Source organism: Leopardus geoffroyi, chromosome A2 (assembly GCF_018350155.1).
Source record: "Leopardus geoffroyi isolate Oge1 chromosome A2, O.geoffroyi_Oge1_pat1.0, whole genome shotgun sequence".
In the NCBI taxonomy this organism is placed as follows: domain Eukaryota; kingdom Metazoa; phylum Chordata; class Mammalia; order Carnivora; family Felidae; genus Leopardus; species Leopardus geoffroyi.
Window position 1 is genome coordinate 159,055,262 of NC_059331.1, and position 20,955 is coordinate 159,076,216.

Consider the following 20,955-nt stretch of genomic DNA (forward strand, 5'->3'; position numbering starts at 1 on the left):
AATGTTTTTATTGTTAGTCTCAGCACCACCCCCCCCCCCCCCCCAAGAAAGTAAGCCTCATGAGAATAGGACTTCGAGTCTCAGATTCACTTTAAATCCCTGGAGTCTAGAACGTTCCTCTGGGAGCATGATGGGATCTCAGTAAAATCTTAGAAAATAAACAAATTGTTTCAGGAAGATGTAAGAAGTCTAATGTGAAACTCCTCCACCGGCTGCAGATTGGAAAGTTTACCCATATGTATCTACCCTAATTGAATAGAGAATCTCACCAGGATAACATTTCATTCTCTCTCTTTCTGTCAAGTATACTCTTTTTTAAAAAATTGCTTATTTATTTATTTTGAGAAAGAGAGAGCCTGCATGGGGGAAAGGCAGAGAGAGAGAGAGAGAGAGAGAGAGAGAGAGAGAGAGAGAGAGAGAGAGAATCCCAAGAAGGCTCCACACTGTCACACAGTATTGGAGGCCAACAGGGGCTTGATATTATGAACCATGAGATCATGACCTGAGCCAAAATCAAGAGTTGGACGCTAAACTGACTGAGCCACCTAGGTGTCCCAACATTTAATTCTGTACCACTAAATGTGTACAATCTCCAGTCTTTCTGGCCAGAAAGAAGTGATGCCAGAGAAGAAGAAGTGTTTTCTTTATTACATATGTCAGCCAGAATAGGAGCAGCTTCAGACAGAGGAACTCTAAAGTTGAGACCTTGTCCTCCACTGATCTCCTTGGAGGGAAGGATGAATCACTTAACCTTGGGGAACTCCAGCTCTGCCTTCAGGTTAATCATACTGACCTTTCTGGCAGGGATCGTACTGTTAACTAATCAATGTCTATAAAGCATTTGGATAATGAAGAAGGCAACAAAATAATGACCATAATAATCTGTCTTTTGCTGACACATGGTGTGAGCAAAGAAAACAAAGCAAAAGAAATGTTTATGCTACAGAAGCTTTTATGGTTATGGGCAATTATCTCACAACCTTTACATTGTACAGCCTTTTATTCTTTGGGATTTAGACCCTCAAATTGTTGCTTTCTTTAAGGCAGCTATCCTAATATTATTTTCAAAAAACCTGTTCTGCCAGGTTGGAGTAATTTTCTGCTTTTCACTTGCCTGCAAGTGGCAAATTGTCACCTTTTTATTGCAGTCCTCTTCTGTGTCAGAGAAGACATAAAACGTGCACTTAAAATTACTATAGACTGAAACCATCCAAGTGGGTGTTCCGTTCAGATTTAATTTGATGAAAATGGCTGGGCATATTGGCCCTGTGTCTGTATTTCTAAACGAGAAGCTGGCTCACTAGGTGCCCAATTCCCTTCTCCCATCCTCAATGGTTACACTGAGGCTGTAGAAAGGCAAGAATCTTGACCATTCGCTCTCTCACAGGGCTGCCTCTAGGATAAACATTGAAGAAATGGATTTAGTGTGGTTTGACCAGCATTTTCCTCCACTTAGTTATCCTTGCCTGCTAGTTTCTATAAAGAACATGTGTCCTATTTTCTATAAAGAAACTTGTGTCCTATTACTCAAGTATCCAAGAGACAAGTGCTGCCTAGAGTCAAGAGGATCCACGTTCCACACGGATACCCTTTCACAGATGGTGCTCACAAGTAACTGTGGGGATAAAGTAACATGTAACCCAAAGGAATGGATTACTACTGGAGCATCTATGAAAAGGTTTGTGTTTTGATCAGGGAAGTTCTAGCTGTCTTGTGGATCGTGTCATATGATACTGCCTTATCTTACCAACATTGTCGTGGTTTGAAGCCGGCCTTGGTTCAAGTTCAATTATTAGGTCAAGGTTGAATTCAAGACCATACCTTTCTCTTTGATCATGCTATCGTTATATTGCCAGGAAACTTAACTTCATCAGAGGCAAGGGAGAATGCTCTGTTGGACATTACATACTGCTAGATTTCCTTTGCCCTTTGTTTTTAGGAGGGTTGTAAATTATGAAGAGTTGCTGTTGGACCAAAGTTAGATTGAAGAGAGAGAATATCAAGAGAGGAAAGGGAGTAAGACCTACAGTGACATGATGGGGGGGAAAAAGAATCACATTTAGAATATTCCCAATTTGAAAAGACACCCGTAAACTTGAAACTCTTGCTAGCTTCACAGAAGCTCTAAGAAACAATTTTCTCTGAGGTGTTTTGTGCCCTTTAACACATCCAGAAAGTCACGTAACTCTGTGCTTCTATTCAAAATGCGGAGATGATGAAGTTTTGCACCTATGAAACTCTAAGCTGGTCAGAATATCTCTGTGTTACAGAAATTCTCAGAAGCTGTTACTCAGCTTTTTAATGTATCAAAAGTATTAATGTGCTTTTTAATGAATCAAAAGTCTCAGAGACGTGTTCATCACAGCTGTTTGATATCTTTGATTATGCTGTGTCCAGGTTCCCTTTCATAATTAGAAGTATAAGAAAGAAAACTCAGCCTTCCCAAATTGCAGGGAATGCTTCATATAACAATAAAGGGCTGCTCCCGTATATCCTCAGTCGACAGACAATAAAAGAGAAAATTGGTCTACTAAAAAATGATAGTAGGGCTTAGGAGACAGGAATGGTGGTGGTAGATATGTTAAACAGTTATTTTGGCTCTAATCTTCCCGAGGACAAAAGGGATGAGGAGGATCTTGTTGTTTTTTCTTCTTTTTCCCAAAGACCCCATGTTGTGAAAAATGGTATCTATCAAAACCAGCATGAAACCAAACGCTAATTTTGTATAAATAATGTAGCTATTCATGAAAGAAAAACAGGTAGGCAGTTAGCAGCCAAAATGAGGTCAAGAGAGCTTTGGCAGCCTTCTTTCTGTTCTTGGGAACTTTCCACTTGTTATTCTTCTTGATCTCTCCCCACATGGCCACACAGCTCACTCTCTTACTTCTTCTGGTCTGGTTCCAGTATCCCCTTATCAGAAAAGCCACCTTATCAAATAGTGCCACATAAAATGGAACGCCTCCCCTCCACCCCCGTCTTTGTTCCCTCTTACTCCACTCTGTGTTACTTTGCGACTCAGGGCATAAAAGAATCTCCCAAGCCATTTCCCCAGCATTATTTCTAGTTTGTTTCATGCTTTTATTCTACAATCAGCCAAACTGGGCCATTGTATTCATTGTTTCCAAATATACCCTCTAAAATTGAGGGAAAAAATACTGGTTTTAGATTTAGACGTGTTTATAACGTAGTTCTTCCTACTTGAGCCTTGCTTCTTCTACATATAACAACTGAAGGAAGAGTTAGATAAAGCTCCTAAAGAATGGTGGTCTTTGTGAAGGTGCTGCCTCAGTTAGCCTGTGGTTTCATCTATGTGTATAAGGGGTCGGGACATAAAGGGGAAGTCTCCTTTCTCTGCTGTCATTACTCAGCTTTGGTGGCTCCATGTCAGAATAGGCCTGATTCCACATGCTATTGGTTTTCTGGGAACTTCTCTTCAAAAAGCATGGATCTGGATCTGTCGTTTCCTGTGGACCACCTGGAGGGGCAGGTCAAAGCAGGCTGTTGGTACAAACAACTCCCTTCAGATGCGAGGAGGGAGCCCTCACATTTGTCATTCTTGTATCTGAAAAACTGTTCATCATCCCACTCCCCGTTTGCCGATGATCCCAGGATGTAAATGCACTATTTGGGCGACGGAGGCTCTACCACCATTGCTGTTACCAGCTGGATGGTGCTTCTAGAATTTTTGCCTGCTTCCACATGTCTGGGGGCAGTTCACCCTCAACAAAAGATTCACACCTGGAATCTTCTCTAGTCCCCAGAGTTCTGAAAGCCTGCTTGAATTTTGCCTCAGCATGACTGATAGTGGGGGTAGCTGCTGGCTTTCCCACAACATCTCACAACAGGTAGTACAAGACAGTAGATTCTAGCATCTTTGCATTTCCCTATCCTATTGTGGTTTGCATTTGTCCATAGTCCCGTTATGATAAGCAACATTACGGAGTCTGGAGAAAGAGCGGGTCATGTTGGAAAGGTGATGGATTTGGTCTGGAAATCTTGAATGTGAAGATCTCTTGTCACTCTGCCTACTCTTTCAGTGAGGGCTCACCCAGCACGTGATGCCATCTTCCGTGTCCACCTACCTGGGCTCTCCGTTGGCTGCACATCTGAATCACCAGAGGGGGAAGGACTTGTGATGCCCTGTAATATTGAGAGGGACAGTACTAGACAAGGGCATTTTCTAATGCTCCTGGGTGATTCTGATGCACAGTCATGGTTGAGAAACACTGCCCAATGTGATGATGATTCCCAAAATTCTTTCTCTGGCTCACACTTCTCTACTGAGTTTTAGAACCCATCTAAAACTGCTTGGGTGCCTTCAGTTGGATAAAAATAATGAAAGTAAATAATATTACCAGATAACACGTGCATATAAGGTCTGGCCTTATGAACCTTTACATATTAGCTCATTTAGCACTTGCACTCACCCTACGGGAATTTAACTTGCTTTAATTAGACAAGCACTATTACAGTTGACCCATTTAATGGAAAGTTTGCTTTCTTTAGCCACTGTTCTTTGCTATCCCTCCTCTCCAGGTGATCCGATGGTGTAACTAAACTCAGCGCATTTAGATCTCATCAATTTTTTCTCTCATTATCTACTAAATTTACTCTTCCTTTCGTATCCTTTCTCCTAATGAAGGGCAGCAGGATCTGCAGAGATGACCAGGCCAGAGTGGCAGCAGACATAACTGTTCTTCCATTTTCCATCTGATTTCATAACCAGTTTGATGGCTTATTTATCCCATATCTGCAACACCTCCTAGAATGCTTTCTCCTTCCTTCTCTACTGTCACTGCTTATCATATAGGCCATCATTGTTTTGTCTTTTTTCCTCTGAGTCATTGCAGTGTCTTTCAATTCCCTTCAACTCAATCTATACGTTGTTGTTGAGGAGTGCTTCCCAAATCCCAATCAGTCCTGTTAGTTCACTACTTAATAACCCTCAGCTGTTTCTCATAGCCTTCCTGATAAACTCCAAACTCTGTACTTCGGTCAACTATTTTTGGGGGGTGGTCTGCTGTTCCAGCCATTCACCCCACCTCTTCCACGACCCTATCCCCTCACCTGTGTCTTCATACCCTCTGCCTTTCAAGTTAAGTTACTTGAAACGTCCACCATTAGTGTCCTGCATCTTTGGTCACTTGGCACCTACCCCTCTCCTTCTCGTCCATTCCTTTCTAACCTGAGCACTTTAAGGCACTGCCTCCTCTTCCACCCAAGGCAGGTGTACCCCCTGTGGACTCTTCTAGGGAGATCACACTCTAAGTGATCAGCTCCGTAAAAGACGTATGGATAACCAGTGAAATTACTGAGCACCAGCTTGTCTAATGATGATCTAAATAAGTCCCGACGGTCAAGAATATCTAACTAAGAGTAAGCCTGTAATTTAAAATTCTCTCTACAGAGGTATTGGAGTGAAATTCACTTCTGGGTGGAGTGAAATCTTAGGGAATTTATTAGCTTTGAATTATGTCTTATAAGACAATGCTGACTTAATTACAAACTCGTTCCATTGTTCTGAAGCCATTATATGTGGCGAAAAATGAATTGTCTCCCCCTTTTTTTTTTCTGTAATGCAAGGAGCCACCAGCCATGTGGTGGCAGTGACAGGAATCACAGTGTGGATGTGTAAGAGGTGCTTGTGGCCTCTGGGATGGCAGCAGAGATAGCAGGGTGGTTTGACCTCACCTGTCAGTCACAAGGCCATTCTGCAAGACACGCTCAGTAAGGAAATGAAGAAGCTTAACTGGAACCTAAAATTTATTTGATAGAGAAGAAACATGTATGAGGTGCCCAGGTGAGCTGACTTTGTTTATTTAGCAAAAATGTTGTCTACAAGAAATGCAAAATGAACAAAGCCCACATGATTCTACCTTTTCAGTTTGTGTAAACCTAATAAGCTGAAGAGGAACGATATCGTAGCATTTTTAGTTAATATCTCAGAGTTCGTTTTGCCTATTTTATATCTGAACGCGTAATTATATCCCACCAATCTGCTTCCCTCAGCCTATTATTAATCAAATCACTTAAATGATGGTCTTGGTTAAATTTTACAAAATGATCTTAGTTCCTGCACAGTAGAGGAATAGGGAAATAGAAATAGAAAAACAGAGAAATAGAAAATACCTGTTTAAGAATCAGAAATAATGTCCAAAACTGGAACATCGTCCCTAAGATTCATTTGAGTTCGGATATATGTCAGCATTAGGAACACATGTTAGAACGCGTGTTGCTTTGATACAAATGCCCTTGTGTGGATGTCTTTCACAGACCAAACACACCTGATCTTTATAAAAATATTCCCCAAATTCATTTAAAGCCACATGGCCAGGTTCTGGTTAGGAACATTTTATGTATTGCTACAGACTTCTTTGTGAATTATTAATGCGTGTATTCCGCATTTCTAAGCATTTCTTTTTTTAGGACCAAATTTCTGTTCTTGGTGAGTCTTTTCAGAAACTTTGACTACATTTCATTTCCAGTGCTGTTATGTCCTGAGCCACTTCTAAATAATCTCATCTTTGAATATCACCTTGATCTTGTTGAAGTGAAATTTAAGACAGAAGTATATCTTCTAGGAACTAATTTCTGACAGATACTTGGATAGCGGGGAAACCATTTCTCCTGTGCCTAATAGAAGGAAGGAGAGAGTACAGGAATAATTTGCATACAGCTTGTGAAGATTGTTATAGTGCTTCACTATACATCCAAAAATTCAGATAAAGTAAGTTGACTATCCTGAAAATTCCCCAAGAAATATAGCATGGGTCAGTCGTGTTTGACTGAAGTCAGCTTAAGAAATATTCTGACGGTGACACTATGATTAAGCAAGTGCATTCTCCCGCCGGACAACCTGGGTTTGAATCCCAGCTCTGTACTTCTTACTGGTTATGCTATCTTAGGCAAGTTACCTCTCTGAGCATCAGTTTCTTAATCTGTAACAGGGTACTGTTTCATTTCACAGACTTTATAACCATCTGTTTTACAGGCTTATTCTGATTATTAAATAAATTAGTACATTTGGAACAACACAGGTTTGAATTGCCGGGTTCACTTATATGTGGATTTTTAAAAAAAAATACAGTACAGTACTGTGAATGTGTTTTTTCTTTCTTATGATTTTCTTTTTTTTTTTTTCAACGTTTATTTATTTTTGGGACAGAGAGAGACAGAGCATGAACGGGGGAGGGGCAGAGAGAGAGGGAGACACAGAATCGGAAACAGGCTCCAGGCTCTGAGCCATCAGCCCAGAGCCCGACGCGGGGCTCGAACTCACGGACCGCGAGATCGTGACCTGGCTGAAGTCGGACGCTTAACCGATTGCGCCACCCAGGCGCCCCCTTATGATTTTCTTAATAGCATATTCTTTTCTCTAGCATACTTTATTGTAAGAATTCAGTACGTAATACATACAGTACAAAGTATGTTTTAATTGTTTATGTTATTGGCAAGGCTCCTGGTCAACAGTAGGCTATTAGTAGTTAAGTTTTGGGGAGTCAAAAGTTATATGCAATGTTTTGCTGTATGGGAGGGTCAATGGTCCTAACTCCTTTGCTCAAGGGCCAACTGTATTTTTTAAAATTTAAATCCAAGCTAGTTAACATATAGTGTAATAATGGTTTCAGGAGTAGAATTTGGTGATTCATCACTTACACATAACACCCAGTGCTCATCCCAACAAGTGTCCTCCTTAATACCCCTCGCGCACTTAGCCCATCCCCTGCCCCTCTCCCTCCAGCAACCCTCAGTTCTTTTTTGTATTTAAGAGTCTCTTATGGTTTGGTTCCCTCTCTGTGTTTATCTTGTTTTTCTGTCCCTTCCCCTATGTTCATCTTTGTGTTTCCTAAATTCCACATATGAATGAAATCATATGATATTTGTCTTTCTCTGACTTATTTCACTTAGCGTAATACACTCTGGTTCCATCCATGTGGTTCCAAGTGGCAAGATTTCATTCTTTTTGATCACCGAGTAATATTCCATTGGATATATATATACCACATCTTTATCCATTCATCAGATGGCTCTTTCCATACTTTGGCTATTGTTGATAGCACTGCTCTAAACATTGGGTTGCATGTTCCCCTTCAAATCAGCATTTTTGTATCCTTTGGATAAATACCTAGTGGTGCAATTACTAGCTCATAGGATAGTTCTATTTTTAACTTTTTGACTAACCTCCATACTATTTTCTACAGTGGATGCACCAGTTTGAATTCCCACCAGCAGAGAAAAAAGTTTCCCCTTTCTCAGCATTCTTGCTGACATCTGTTGTGTTTAGCCATTCTGACAGGTGTGAGGTGGTATCTCATTGTGGTTTTGATTTGTATTTCCCTCATAATGAGTGATGTTGAGCATCTTTTCATGTGTCTGTTTGCCATTTGTATCTCTTCTTTGGAAAAGTGTCTGTTCATGTCTTCTGCCCATTTCTTCACTGGATTATTTGGTTTGGGGGTGTTGAGTTTGATTTGTTCTTCATAGATTTTGGATACTAACTCTTTATCTGATATGCCATTTGCAAATATCTTCTCCCATTCCATGAGCTTCCTTTTAATTTTTTTAATATTTACTTATTTTTGAGAGAGAGAGACAGAGCATGAGCAGGGGAGGGGCAGAGAGAGAGGGAGACACAGAATCTGAAGCAGGCTCTAGGTTCTGAGCCATCAGCACAGAGCCTGATGCGGGGCTCAAACTCACGAACTGTGACATCGTGACCTGAGCTGAAGTTGGACGCTTAACCAACTGAGCCACCCAGGTGGACCTCCATAGGCTGCCTTTTAGTTTTGTTGATTGTTTTCTTTGCTGTGCAGAAACTTTTTATCTTGATGAGGTCTCAATAGTTCATTTTTGCTTTTGTTTCTCTTGCCTCCAGAGACACGTCTAGTAAGAAGTTGCTATGGTCAAGGTCAAAGAGGTTGTTGCCTGTTTTCTCCTTTAGGATTTTGATAGTTTCCTATCTTATGTTTAGGTCAGGGTTAACCGTATTCATAAAGTATTTAAATGAGTGCCTTGGACATATAAAAACTTTGTAAAAATTAAAATAAAAAACCTTTTAAATCTTGTTCATTGTGGCTGTCATTTGTATGCTTGAAAATACTTCATGCATGTTCTTATGTAAATATTTTTCTGATGAGCTTCTTATAGCAGAAGGAAACTCAAACTTCAAACAAGGGAGAGAGAAACTATATGAGTCAGAACTTTGTTTCTATTTGTGTTTTTGAAATTTTGCAGTCACTTGACATGGAATGGATCAATGTGGGTAATGAATCCTTGGTCTTATATGTAGGAAGGAAATTGAATGTTATAAGCTAACAGAAAGTAGAATTTTTCTGTAGTTCTCTAGTTGGGCACAAACCTCAATTCACAGGATCTCTTTCCAGATAGTTTCTTTCAAACAACCAGAGTTAGATCAAATGTGCATCATTTATTGTTTTGACTGGAATAAAAGTAAAAGTATTTCTGGTTGGATTGGAGTGTGTTCATATGAAATTAACAAAAATAAATGCAGCCAGTCAGCAGGATGAGAATTCCTTTCCATCATCTCACTAATTCAGCATGGAAATACGTTTCAAATTTAGAGAAGACTACGGCGTTTGAATGTGTAAATTCTACTTTTACAAAATGAATTCATGAACTTGTTTGCATATGGACCAAAACCTCATATCCTCTCTGGTGTGGGGCTGTGTCCATGATGACCTGTCATATGATCCAAAAGCGAAACCGTTCCGCTTATACCTTCTCACAGACACAGTGTCCAGAGATATTAGCTGGATGTAAGAATTGAGAATGGAGTATGAAAAGGTGACATCAGGTTTGTGGTTTGAGCAATTGGGAGAATGATGTGACATTTAATAAGAACAGGCCACACAGAAGAAGCAGGAACTCTGATGAGTTCAGCGTTAGGTAAATAGCATTGGAGGTGCTAGTATCACATCTGATTGGAGATACCTTGCAGCAGGAAGGGGTGCCACTTAGGACGGATACGAGCTGGAGATGTCGAGTAGCAGTCATCGATGCGTGGATGGCCCTTGAAACCCTGTGTGTGGATGACTGATTGAGAGGATCGTATGGAGTGACTGGAACAAGAAATCTAGGACAGAGCCCTGAGGAATATGAATATCGAGGGCAAGGCTAAATGACGAACTAGAAAAGGGCACCTGAAAAGATAGAGTGTATATCATGGAAATCAAAGACAAAGTGGTCAACATGTCAAATACATCACCTATATTATTAAAAAAAACAGAATACTACATAGGGTCTAAAGGAAATACTGTCAAGTGAGAAAAACATAAGGTAAAGATTAAGTTAATCTCAACTTTAAACCCTTCTCATTTTGTAGCTAGGCGTGTTAAACTTTGCAGGAAAGAACAAGTGGTTTAACACCACTGAAGGGATTTCATGAATTTAGAGAGTGTTGTAATTGACTATTTACAGTAGATGGAAAACTAAGGCTCAGGAAGGAGAAGTGATTTGCCTAAAGTGACACACACAGTAAATGGAAGGGCGGGACAAGAGTCAAAGATTCCTGAGTCTCAATATTTGTTTTGGGGAAAAATCATTAAAGCAAAAATGCAATAGATTACAAGAGTGAAGGTGCATTAACATTACTCAGACAGTAATGATGACAGGAGTGCATAAGAAAAGCAATTGCCTGTAAAAGAGAATAAGCAACTCACAATATCCCAGCAGAAATGGGTAAAGGAATTTGTTACCTGTTTGGGAGTGATTGAAGTATTGTAAGGTCTGTCTAGAGGTAGAATGATGACCTTATTTTCTCCTTTTGTCACGTTGAGGGGTCCCTGTCACAGAAAATCACAATCATCTAGGCCAGGGCTGATCATCTTCCTGAGCATTGTTTTAGGCATTGTTGTATTCAGTGCAAGATAAAAAGATGTGACCTTCAGGTATGATCTATACCTATTATTGAAGATGGACAGCACTGATATGCAAGATAATGAAGAACACACAATCAACTAAATGCACATGGAGAGCTGATTGCTTCATCATTAATATTATATAAGAGGAAGTATTTCATCTGGAAGATCATGAGTGCAAGAGGGATCATAGAAATCGCATGTTTAGGTTTGTGAAATTGAGAGGCATCATTATTGCTTTTAATAAGCAATAACAGATTCCATCATGTCATCCCAGGAACAAAATTCATAAAAAATTTTTCATCTTGCCATGTGTCAGCACTGACATTTTGAGATGGCTTACATCCAATAGCTTTGGAAAAGCTATTGGATAGCTATTCCCCCTGCTCCCACTCTTTATGAACACTATACATGAAAAATCTTAAGACTTAATACTTCATACTTACAGAGTATTTGCTATTAAAATATGGTCTCTAAGTTTTTTGATATTGTACCCCAATAGTAAAACATTTAGGTGAGATCAGAAAGGTTGCTCTCGAAGGCTGACGTTACCTAACCTGCCATCCAGTTGGCTTCAATTTCTCCCGGTGGGCGGGGCTGTTAATTTAAACCCAGATTCCATAGTCAAGAAGCTTGGGATGCTGGGACTTCCTGGTATATCATAAAAGAGAGATAAACAAACTATGTCCCTCAGGCCACATACGACATGTTGCCTGTCAATAAAGTTTCATTGGAACACCACCATACCCATTCGTTGCTTGTCTATGGCTGCTTCATGCTATAATGGCAAGGGTTGAGTAGTTGCAAAAGCCAGAATATGGTACACAAATGTAAAATATTTACTATCTGGCCTTTTAAAGAAAAGTTTGTTGACCTCTGCCATAAAAGAAGATATTCAAAAGTTTAATGAGGAGAGAATTTTGAAGTGAATATTTTATGTGCGACTTGCTTAGCCACACACAAAAAGCTATTGATCCTCGTCTCTCACTTTGTGGGTGGTATTTTGACATGTTTTAGAACACTGAGCCCTGGCAATATTAGTGATATGGCAGACGCCTGACTTTTCATGGGACTTGTCATCACCTGCCAATATACATGTGTCTTCTGAAGTCTTCCTAACAGAATACTACTTTCCCAGCTATAATTAGCATAATGCAATTGTGTTCAATACTAGCACAATGTTTTCTGGGACACAAGGAGGTCTCTGCAAGGCTGCATTATGACAGAGATGGAGAGCATATAAACAACCCCGGGGGGCGACAGAGGGGATGTACTACTTCCTGTACATGCCAGAGAAAGGCCATCTTCTTCTGATTGTCTTTATTAATTAGCATTAAGAAGAAAAGAGTCGCAACCTCAATAGATGCATAAATGCACACCGGCTGCAAGGGACTTCAGTGATTTGTACCAGTAAAGATAACCACACTTGCAATGGGAGCTGTGACTGATGTCATTTTCTGAGTAAGTTTATGATAACCTGTTGTTATCCTCCAGGGTCCATTAGGCCCCTACGTTAACTGTGGAGTTGAGTTCCTCTGGGATACGATGGGAATTAACACCCCTGCAGGTTCAGGTCTTTGCGCTGAGCATTAATTTCTGAAATTCCTCCAGAAATGCATTTCACTTTTGTTTATCCTGGGAAAAGCACTGTCCTTGATCTTTTCTATGATAATAGCTCCCCCCCCACCCCCCAAACCTATGAAGATTTTGACAGTTCTGAAGTGGGCTTTTCCAAAGTAATGGAAACTCAGTATTGTCTCTCTGGTCCACTGGAGTCCTTGTAAGATGGACTATTGGCGAGACTCCAAATACTTCGGATTTCTTCTGATTTCCACACTTCCCCACTCTGACTCATGCACCAGTGTTGACGTTTCCAGTCCCTGGATATTAGCGTCAGCTGAGAGCCACAGCTAGTCACTCCTCATGGAGGCAATACATACTATGTTTGGTTGTCCTGCTGTGACCCATTTACCAGTAGAACCCATTAAGTCACTAGTGTTGGAATGAGGTCTAGAGATGTGGTACCAGCTGGAAGCTGTTCCTGTCTTCCGTCTTTTCATTTTTAAACTCACATTCTTTCTGCTTTGTTAAAAACACACTGTCTGTTGATCTGTATAGGGTTTTGGAGGACAGGCAAAGAAATTACTATTTGTTGAAACGATTTTCCTTGAACTTCCAGAAATCTTCCAACATGCTTTTAAGAGTCACTCTTTCTAAATTTTTTTTAATGTTTATTTATTTTTGAGACAGAGAGAGACAGAGCATGAGCAGGGGAGGGGCAGAGAGAGAGGGAGACACAGAATCAGAAGCAGGCTGCAGGCTCTGAGCTGTCAGCACAGAGCCCGACGCGGGGCTCGAACTCACGAACTGTGAGATGATGACCTGAGCCGCAGCTGGATGCTCAACCGACTGAGCCACCCAGGCGCCCCAAGAGTCACTCTTTCTAAGACACAATACTTCCTTGTTTAAAAATTACCAGTTATTTCCTAAAGCATAAAATTACACCAATAACCCTTGTCTTGGCATTCTGTTTTCTCCATGGCATTCTAAAGAAACTTCTACTTCATCTGAAGAAGTCTACCAGGAAAAAAAAACAAAAACAAAAAAACAAAAAAACACAACACATGGATGTTTCAGTTTCTGTAATAACCTAGTTCTGGAATAATCTGGCTATTGCTATTGCTCAGTCTAGTCCATCTCGTGGTTAACTTCTACTTCACATATTTAATTTCTCGCCTTTCTTACAGACCAGTTACAGTTTCCTCTTTTTCCCTAGGAAATCTTTCCTTAGTATCTGGGCAAGGAATAGTTTTTTGTGTGTGATCTGTGTGTCATCCATTTATATACTCATACACAATAAAATGTTTTCGTTATCGCTCATTCTATGTGTGCATAGACAAGAATATATGTTTAATTATTAGTATATACTAGAATAGTTGTTTTTTCTCAATCTAGGCTCTCAGGCTCCAGAGCCTGTGCATTAACCATTATGCATACTACCTATCCATGTGATGTCACTATTCTTTCCCATGCCAATGGCACACTTCACTAAATAAAAATGGCGGCCCTTCCTGTAAAGCTTTGGCATTATATCAGATTCCTTTACTATATATAGCACCTCAGGAAGCTGTTATAAATTAACTGTAGTACTCATGGTAAAGCCCATCTCTTATCTCTGATTGCTCAACTTTAAGCTCAATAAGGAAAGGATGCATTTCGTAAATCACTTTTTTGTCCATGTGCTTGCACATAATAGGTATTTTATTTATATTTGTTATCAGGATGTTGATAATGATTTAAATTTGCTCAAAGCTAAAAGTTATTATACGGTTCCATCAAAATTCATCCTGTAAATTATCCTCCCAATATATTTTTTTTCTGAGTAACTTTCCGTTCTATTAAATTCCACAACTGACTGCTTTATTTCTTCCTACCCGCCTTTTCTATCACAATATCCCAAAGTGAAAATCACAACCTCCTGTTCTTTAATTAGCTCCTTGTCCTAAAGTCATAACATATTGTTTGATTTTTGTTAAAAGACCAATGTCTTCCGAGTTGATACTTGCATGTAATGAATTACTAGTTTCTTTACAAATTGAGAAGAGATGTATTCTACAGCTGATACCTATTATAAGAAAAATGTGTATTATTTGATTTTACTAGTCACTGTACTATGTGAGAGGTCTTTTATTTTTTTAAAAAGAGGTTAACTTTATAAAAATCACCAAGTAATTTAATTTTTTTATTATACATTTTTTTAAATGTTTATTTATGTTGTTTGAGAGAGAGAGAGAGAGAGAGAGAGAGCCCACGTGCACAAGCGGGGGAGGGGCAGAGAGAGAGGGGGACATAGAATCTGAAGCAGGCTCCAGGCTCTGAGCTGTCAGCACAGAGACCGCCGCGGGGCTTGAGGTCACGAACAGTGAGATCATGACCTGAGCTGAAGTCAGACGATCAACTGACTGAGCCACCCAGGCACCCCAGTAATTTAATATTTTGATGTAAATATTTCAGAACAAGGCTCATTGTTCTATAACTGGTTAGTTGTCTGTCTTTTCCAGTGAATGGTACATGAGTGTTTTTCATCGTCATTTTTTTTTTTAGAGGGAGAAAATAAGAGCTTCTTTTTTAGATCTTGGCAAAAAGAATGTTAAGTCTCTTTAGGGAACAGATAAACCCAAAATATTCATCTAGTTTCAAAAATACATACAATGTTTGTAACAGTTGCTAACTGTCTGGTTGGAGAGAATGCAAAACTTTATGTAGTATTTTTTGGCCTTAACATTATTAAAAAAAATTTTTTTTTTACTGTTTATTTATTTTTGAGAGAGACAGAGACAGAATGCGAGTGGGTTAGGGACAGAGAAAGAGGGAGACACAGAAGCAGAAGCAGGCTCCGGGATCCAGGCTCCAGGCTCCGAGCTATCAGCCCAGAGCCCGACACGGGACTCGAACTCATGAGCTGTGAGATCATGACCTGAGCCGAAGTTGGATGCTCAACCGACTGAGCCCCCAGGTGCCCCTGGTCTTGCATTATTTATCTTTTCCCCCCAAAAGAAAAAAGTGAAAATCACAGGTATGACAGGCATATAAAAATTTATCATTGTTTCAGTTCATTAAATTGACACCCAAATAGTAGCTGTATTATATCCATATTCCTTTAATTCAGGATGTATAGATATTATCCTAAGATTTGAAATGACACTGTAAATTATATGGTAGAGTGAAGTCAGGAGAGGGGTAACTAATGTATGGTAGGGGATGATCTTTATCCCATTGTTGATAATCTGGGTTTTTTCAAATAAATAGAATAAGGTGTAAAATCCATCTCTTGGAATTTATTGCCAAAATTGTTCAGTTTGAATTTGGTTTATCTGGATATTCTTTTGGGGGATATATATTATTGGGGCAAAAATATATGCACTATTTTTCAGGATGTATGAAATCCTTGAAAAATCACAATGACATTCAATTCCCTTAAATGGGTGATCCTTAAGCGAAAGGGTCTCTCTGTTCTTTAGAAGTAGAAATAAAGTTTAGAAGATATTGAGCTAACATTGTGCAGTTGCTTTTTAAAATCTGCTTCATGGAAGAGATAACTCACCATATCCTGAGAGAACATTCTTTTCTTGAAATTGGTGTAGTCATTATAAAGTTCTTTCACAGGTAAAACAAAAATGTGCTTCCTTCTAACTTTCTTTTACTTCCTTTCCAGAGCATCAAAGACCAAGCCTCCTACTTTCTTTTTGACCCGGGTAATTGCCAGTGTATGCGTCATTTTAAAATGCATTTAATGTGGCACTCAGATTGAATCTAGTATTGTAGATGTGGTCTGACCAAGTGAGAATGCAACCGGGCATTCTGCCTTTCGTTTATCTCTACGCTATGTTCCTATTAACCCAGAATAAATCAGACTCAGGTAATCTTGATAACAATATCATACTGTAAAGTTTCCCATGATTGTATACTCCGGCCAATGCAAACCCAATCCCCTGACCAGTTACTCCAAATTATGTAATTCCTCTTTTGGAAAGTAAATGTAGCACTTCTTATAAAATTGATTAAATGTTACCTTGTATTAGACAATCTAAAATATTTTAATAAATTTGGTGGCTTCAGTGCATAGTAGAGTATCTAGTACATATGGGGTGCTGAATAGATATTTTTTTTGAATAAATACTGCTGGATTAGATATCTTTGAATTTTCCTTTAATATGTAATTTATTAGTGCTATTTTAATGGGGCATTTACTGCAGATTTTATAGGTACAATTGCAGGCTCCATTCAATTCACTGATATAAATATCACACTAGACAAGGTCAAGGATAGGGCTTGATGACAATCCATCAGGGACTCCCGAGGATTTCAATTAAATTCCACGAGCATTTTTCAGTGCTAAATATGTGGCGGGACTGTGTAGGCCTTAACAATATGTTGCCTCCAAAAAATATTCAGGCTAGTTTGACATAACCCTATTAATCAACACTCATTGAGTACAGTGATTCAACTAGCTGTTAATTCATCTATCTATACCATCATTTATATCTTATTTCTTCTTATAAAGCTATTTGAGATAATTTGATGCATCAAGATAAACTATGCTTTCAGTATTTATATAATATGCCAACCTGAAAATGTTATAAAAAAAAGATACTAAATTTGATTCTATTGATTCAGTCCTGATAAAAACACAAGGGACTGTATTGTTTGGCATCAAAAAGGCCTGTGTTTTATCAGCTACTTCAACCAGTATCCTAGTGATCTTGGACAAGTTACTTGACATTTCTTTATTTTTTTTTATGTTTGTTTATTTTGAGAGAGAGAGACAGAGAGAGAGAACGAGCAGGGGAGGGCAGAGAGAAAGGGAGACACAGAATCAGAAGTAGGCTCCAGGCCCTGAACTGTCAGCACAGAGCTCGACATGGGGATTGAACCCACAGACGGTGAGATCATGACTTGAGCTGAAATCAGATGCTTAACCGACTGAGCCACCCAGGGGCCCTGAGTTACTTAAAATTTCTAACCTGCATTCTTGTTTTGCTCATATAACCTAGATATTAGCATAACAAACCTTAGAGAATCGTTTCGTGGGCGAAATAAGATAATCAACTATCTCAGATCCATTTCCTTGGGAAATAGATTCTGACGCTCTGATATTTGCATGCAAGAGGTTAATTGGAGAAACTTCTGGGAATCAACACCTTCAGGAGACTGAAGGATTGGTTAGGGAGAAATGTGGATTCCTCTGTGGTTGCAGCAGAAGAGTCAGATGCTTCCACAGGGAGGTCAAGAGGTGGAATGTCTGCAGATGTCTCCATCAAAGCAGGGTGGGGGCGTCTTTGTACTACTGCCTGGACCAGTCTTTGGACGGGAAAAACCTCTCAGGAAGGAGGCCTAGCCTTGGGTGGGCAGCTTCCTTTGACACAGGGCAATACATCCATGAGCTGTCAACAGTCAACATTGCTGCTACCACAGACTACACTACATGGACCAACGTAATTATTGCAATTAACTGAATAATGTGCATTAGCTATTCTTTGTATTGTAATTATGCCTTAATTTCTTTTTTAGTGTTTATTTGTTTATTTTGAGAGAGAGAGAGCAAGCATGGAAGGGGCAGAGAAAGAATCCCAAGCAGGCTCCACTCTTAGCTCAGAGCCTGATACAGGGCTTGATCTCATGACCATGAGATCGTGACCTGAGCTGAGATTGAGTCAGAAGCTCAATGGACTGAGGCGCCCAGGTGCCCCTTATTCCTTTATTTCCTAATTCCTTTATCTATTTACTTATTTAGATCTTCCATTCTGGAATTTTTTTGATCTTTTATTCAGAATTTTTTTCATATATTCCATTAATTTCATCAGTTTTCACTTCTCTGAGAAAATCAAGTTACCTTTAAAAAATTTGTTGATTTATAATTGACCTATGATAAACCACAAATGTTTGAAGAATACCTGTTGACATTTTCACACACACACAAACATACACATCCACCTGTGAAACTATCACTATAATCAAAGAGTGAACATCTCCACCATTTTCAAAAAGATTCTTTAAGCCCATTTGTAAATGATCTTTTCCTGCCCCTGATCCCCCAGTAGAACGGATCTGTGTTCTGTCACTATAGATTAGTTTTCTCATTCTAAAATTTTATATAAATAAATTCATCTGGTACGTACTTTTTTTTTTTTTTTTTTTTTGGATCTGGCTTGTTTTACTCAGCGTAATTATTTTGAGATTCATCGATATTACAGTGTTCACCAACAGTTCATTTCTTTTTATTGCTGAATGGTGTTCCATTGTATGGATATACCAGAATATGTGTATCCCGTCACCTTTCTGTAGACATTTAGGTTGTTTCAAGTATTTGGCTATTATAAATAAAGCTGCTATGAACATCCAGGTGTAAGCTTTCTATGGATGCATGCTCTTTTTTAAAACAATCATTTTAGAGCGGGGAGGGGCAGAGAGAGAGAATCCCAAGCATGCTTTGTGCCATCAGCACAGAGCCTGAAGTGGGACTTGATCCACCAACTGGAGACCACGACTTGAGCCGAAATCAAGAGTAGGAAGCTTAACCAACTGCATCACCCAGACGCCCCTTGATGCATGCTCTATGTCTCTTGGGACAATATCTAGGAATGGAACTGTTTGGTCAGATATGTGATTTGCAAACACAGTAAACCCATGGCTTGGGGGCATAAGTCATTCCAGAAACATGCTTGCAATCCAAAACACTTGTCTATCAAAGCGAATTTCAAGAACTGTTGGCTCATTCGTGATCATGTGACGTTTGGCATCACGTACTACTCGTATTGCAAAACACGGCCTGTTTATCAAGTTATAATTTATTAGAAATAATTGCTTCTCTTGTGGAACACTCACAGAACAAGTTACTCGCGGTCCAAGGTTTTACTATATTTTCTCCAAGTCTGCGGTTTATTTTTTCATTCCATTAACAATGTCTCTTGAAAAGTAGAAATTCTTTAAATTTTTTTTTTCAACGTTTATTTATTTTTGGGACAGAGAGAGACAGAGCATGAATGGGGGAGGGGCAGAGAGAGAGGGAGACACAGAATCAGAAACAGGCTCCAGGCTCTGAGCCATCAGCCCAGAGCCCGACGCGGGGCTCAAACTCACGGACCGCGAGATCGTGACCTGGCTGAAGTTGGACGCTTAACCTACTGCGCCACCCAGGCGCCCCAGAAAAAGTAGAAATTCTTAAGAGGTCGTTGATGAATTCTTATTTATCAGCTTTTGTGGATAATACTTTTGCTGTTGCATCTAAGAAAATTTTTTGCCTAGCCCAAGGTCACAAAGATTTTCCAATATGTTTTTGACTAGATGTTTTAAGGTTTTAGGTTTTACAGTTAGGTATGATCAATTCTGAATTAATTTTTTTCGGATAGCATAAAGTATGGATCAAAGTTCATTTTTTTGCCTGTAGATATCCAATTACTCCAGCCCCACTGATTAAAAAGACCATGGTTTTTTGACAGAATTTGCCATTTCCCTTTTGTCAAAAATCAGGTCATTGAATATGTTTAGGTCCATTTATAGGTGGTTCAGTTACACTGATAGAATGTTTTTCTATGAAGTAAAAGAGCCATGCATTATTCAGGTTACATTTTTCTTCTTGAGTGGGAATTTGGTAGTGAATAGCTTTTGAGAAATTTTTCACTTCATTTAGGTTGTCAATTACCAGCATAAAATTGTTCAAAATTGTCATTTAATTTCCTTTCCTATAAATACAGTCTGTGGTAGTGGCACCTTTCTCATTTTTGTTATTAATAATTGCATCTTCTAGCTTCTTTGTCCAGATCATGGTTACTCTAAGTTTGTCTACTCTATTGACTATCCCAACACAAAAGCTTTTGTTTTATCAGTTCCCTTCATCATTTTTCTGTTTTCAATTTCATTGTTTTCTGCTCTGATCTTTATTTCTTGGATTTTCTTTGAGATAAATTGGTCTTCTAGCCTCTTCAAATGGAAATCAAGGTAATTGATTTGAGACCTTCTTTCTTTTCCAATATAGGCATTTTGTGTTTTAAATTCCTTTTCTTTTCCATGTTGTTTCTTTCTTTCTTTCCTCCTTCCTTCCTTCCTTCCTTCCTTCCTTCCTTCCTTCCTTTCATTTTTTTTTTTTTTTTTGAGAGAGAGAGAGAGATTGAGAGTGCAACTGGGGAAAAGCAGAGAGAGAGGAAAGAATCCCAAACAGGTCGCATGTTTAGTAAAAGCCTGACACAGGCCTGGGTTCCATGACTAACCATGAGATCATGACCTGAGCCGAAATCAAGAGCCAGACGCTTAACCAACTAAGCCATCCAGGTGCCCCTTAAGTTTTATTAAATTCCAGTTAGTTAACATACAGTGTAATATTAGTTTCAAGTGTACAATATAGTGATTCAACACTCCCATACACCGGGTGCTCACCACAATAAGCGTGCATCCTAGTCCCCATCACCTGTTAACTCATTCCCCCCACCCCCACCCACCTCCCATCTGGTGACCATCAATGTATTCTCGGTACTGTTTTAGTTCTGCCCCCCCCCCCTCACATTTGGTTATGTTGCCTTTT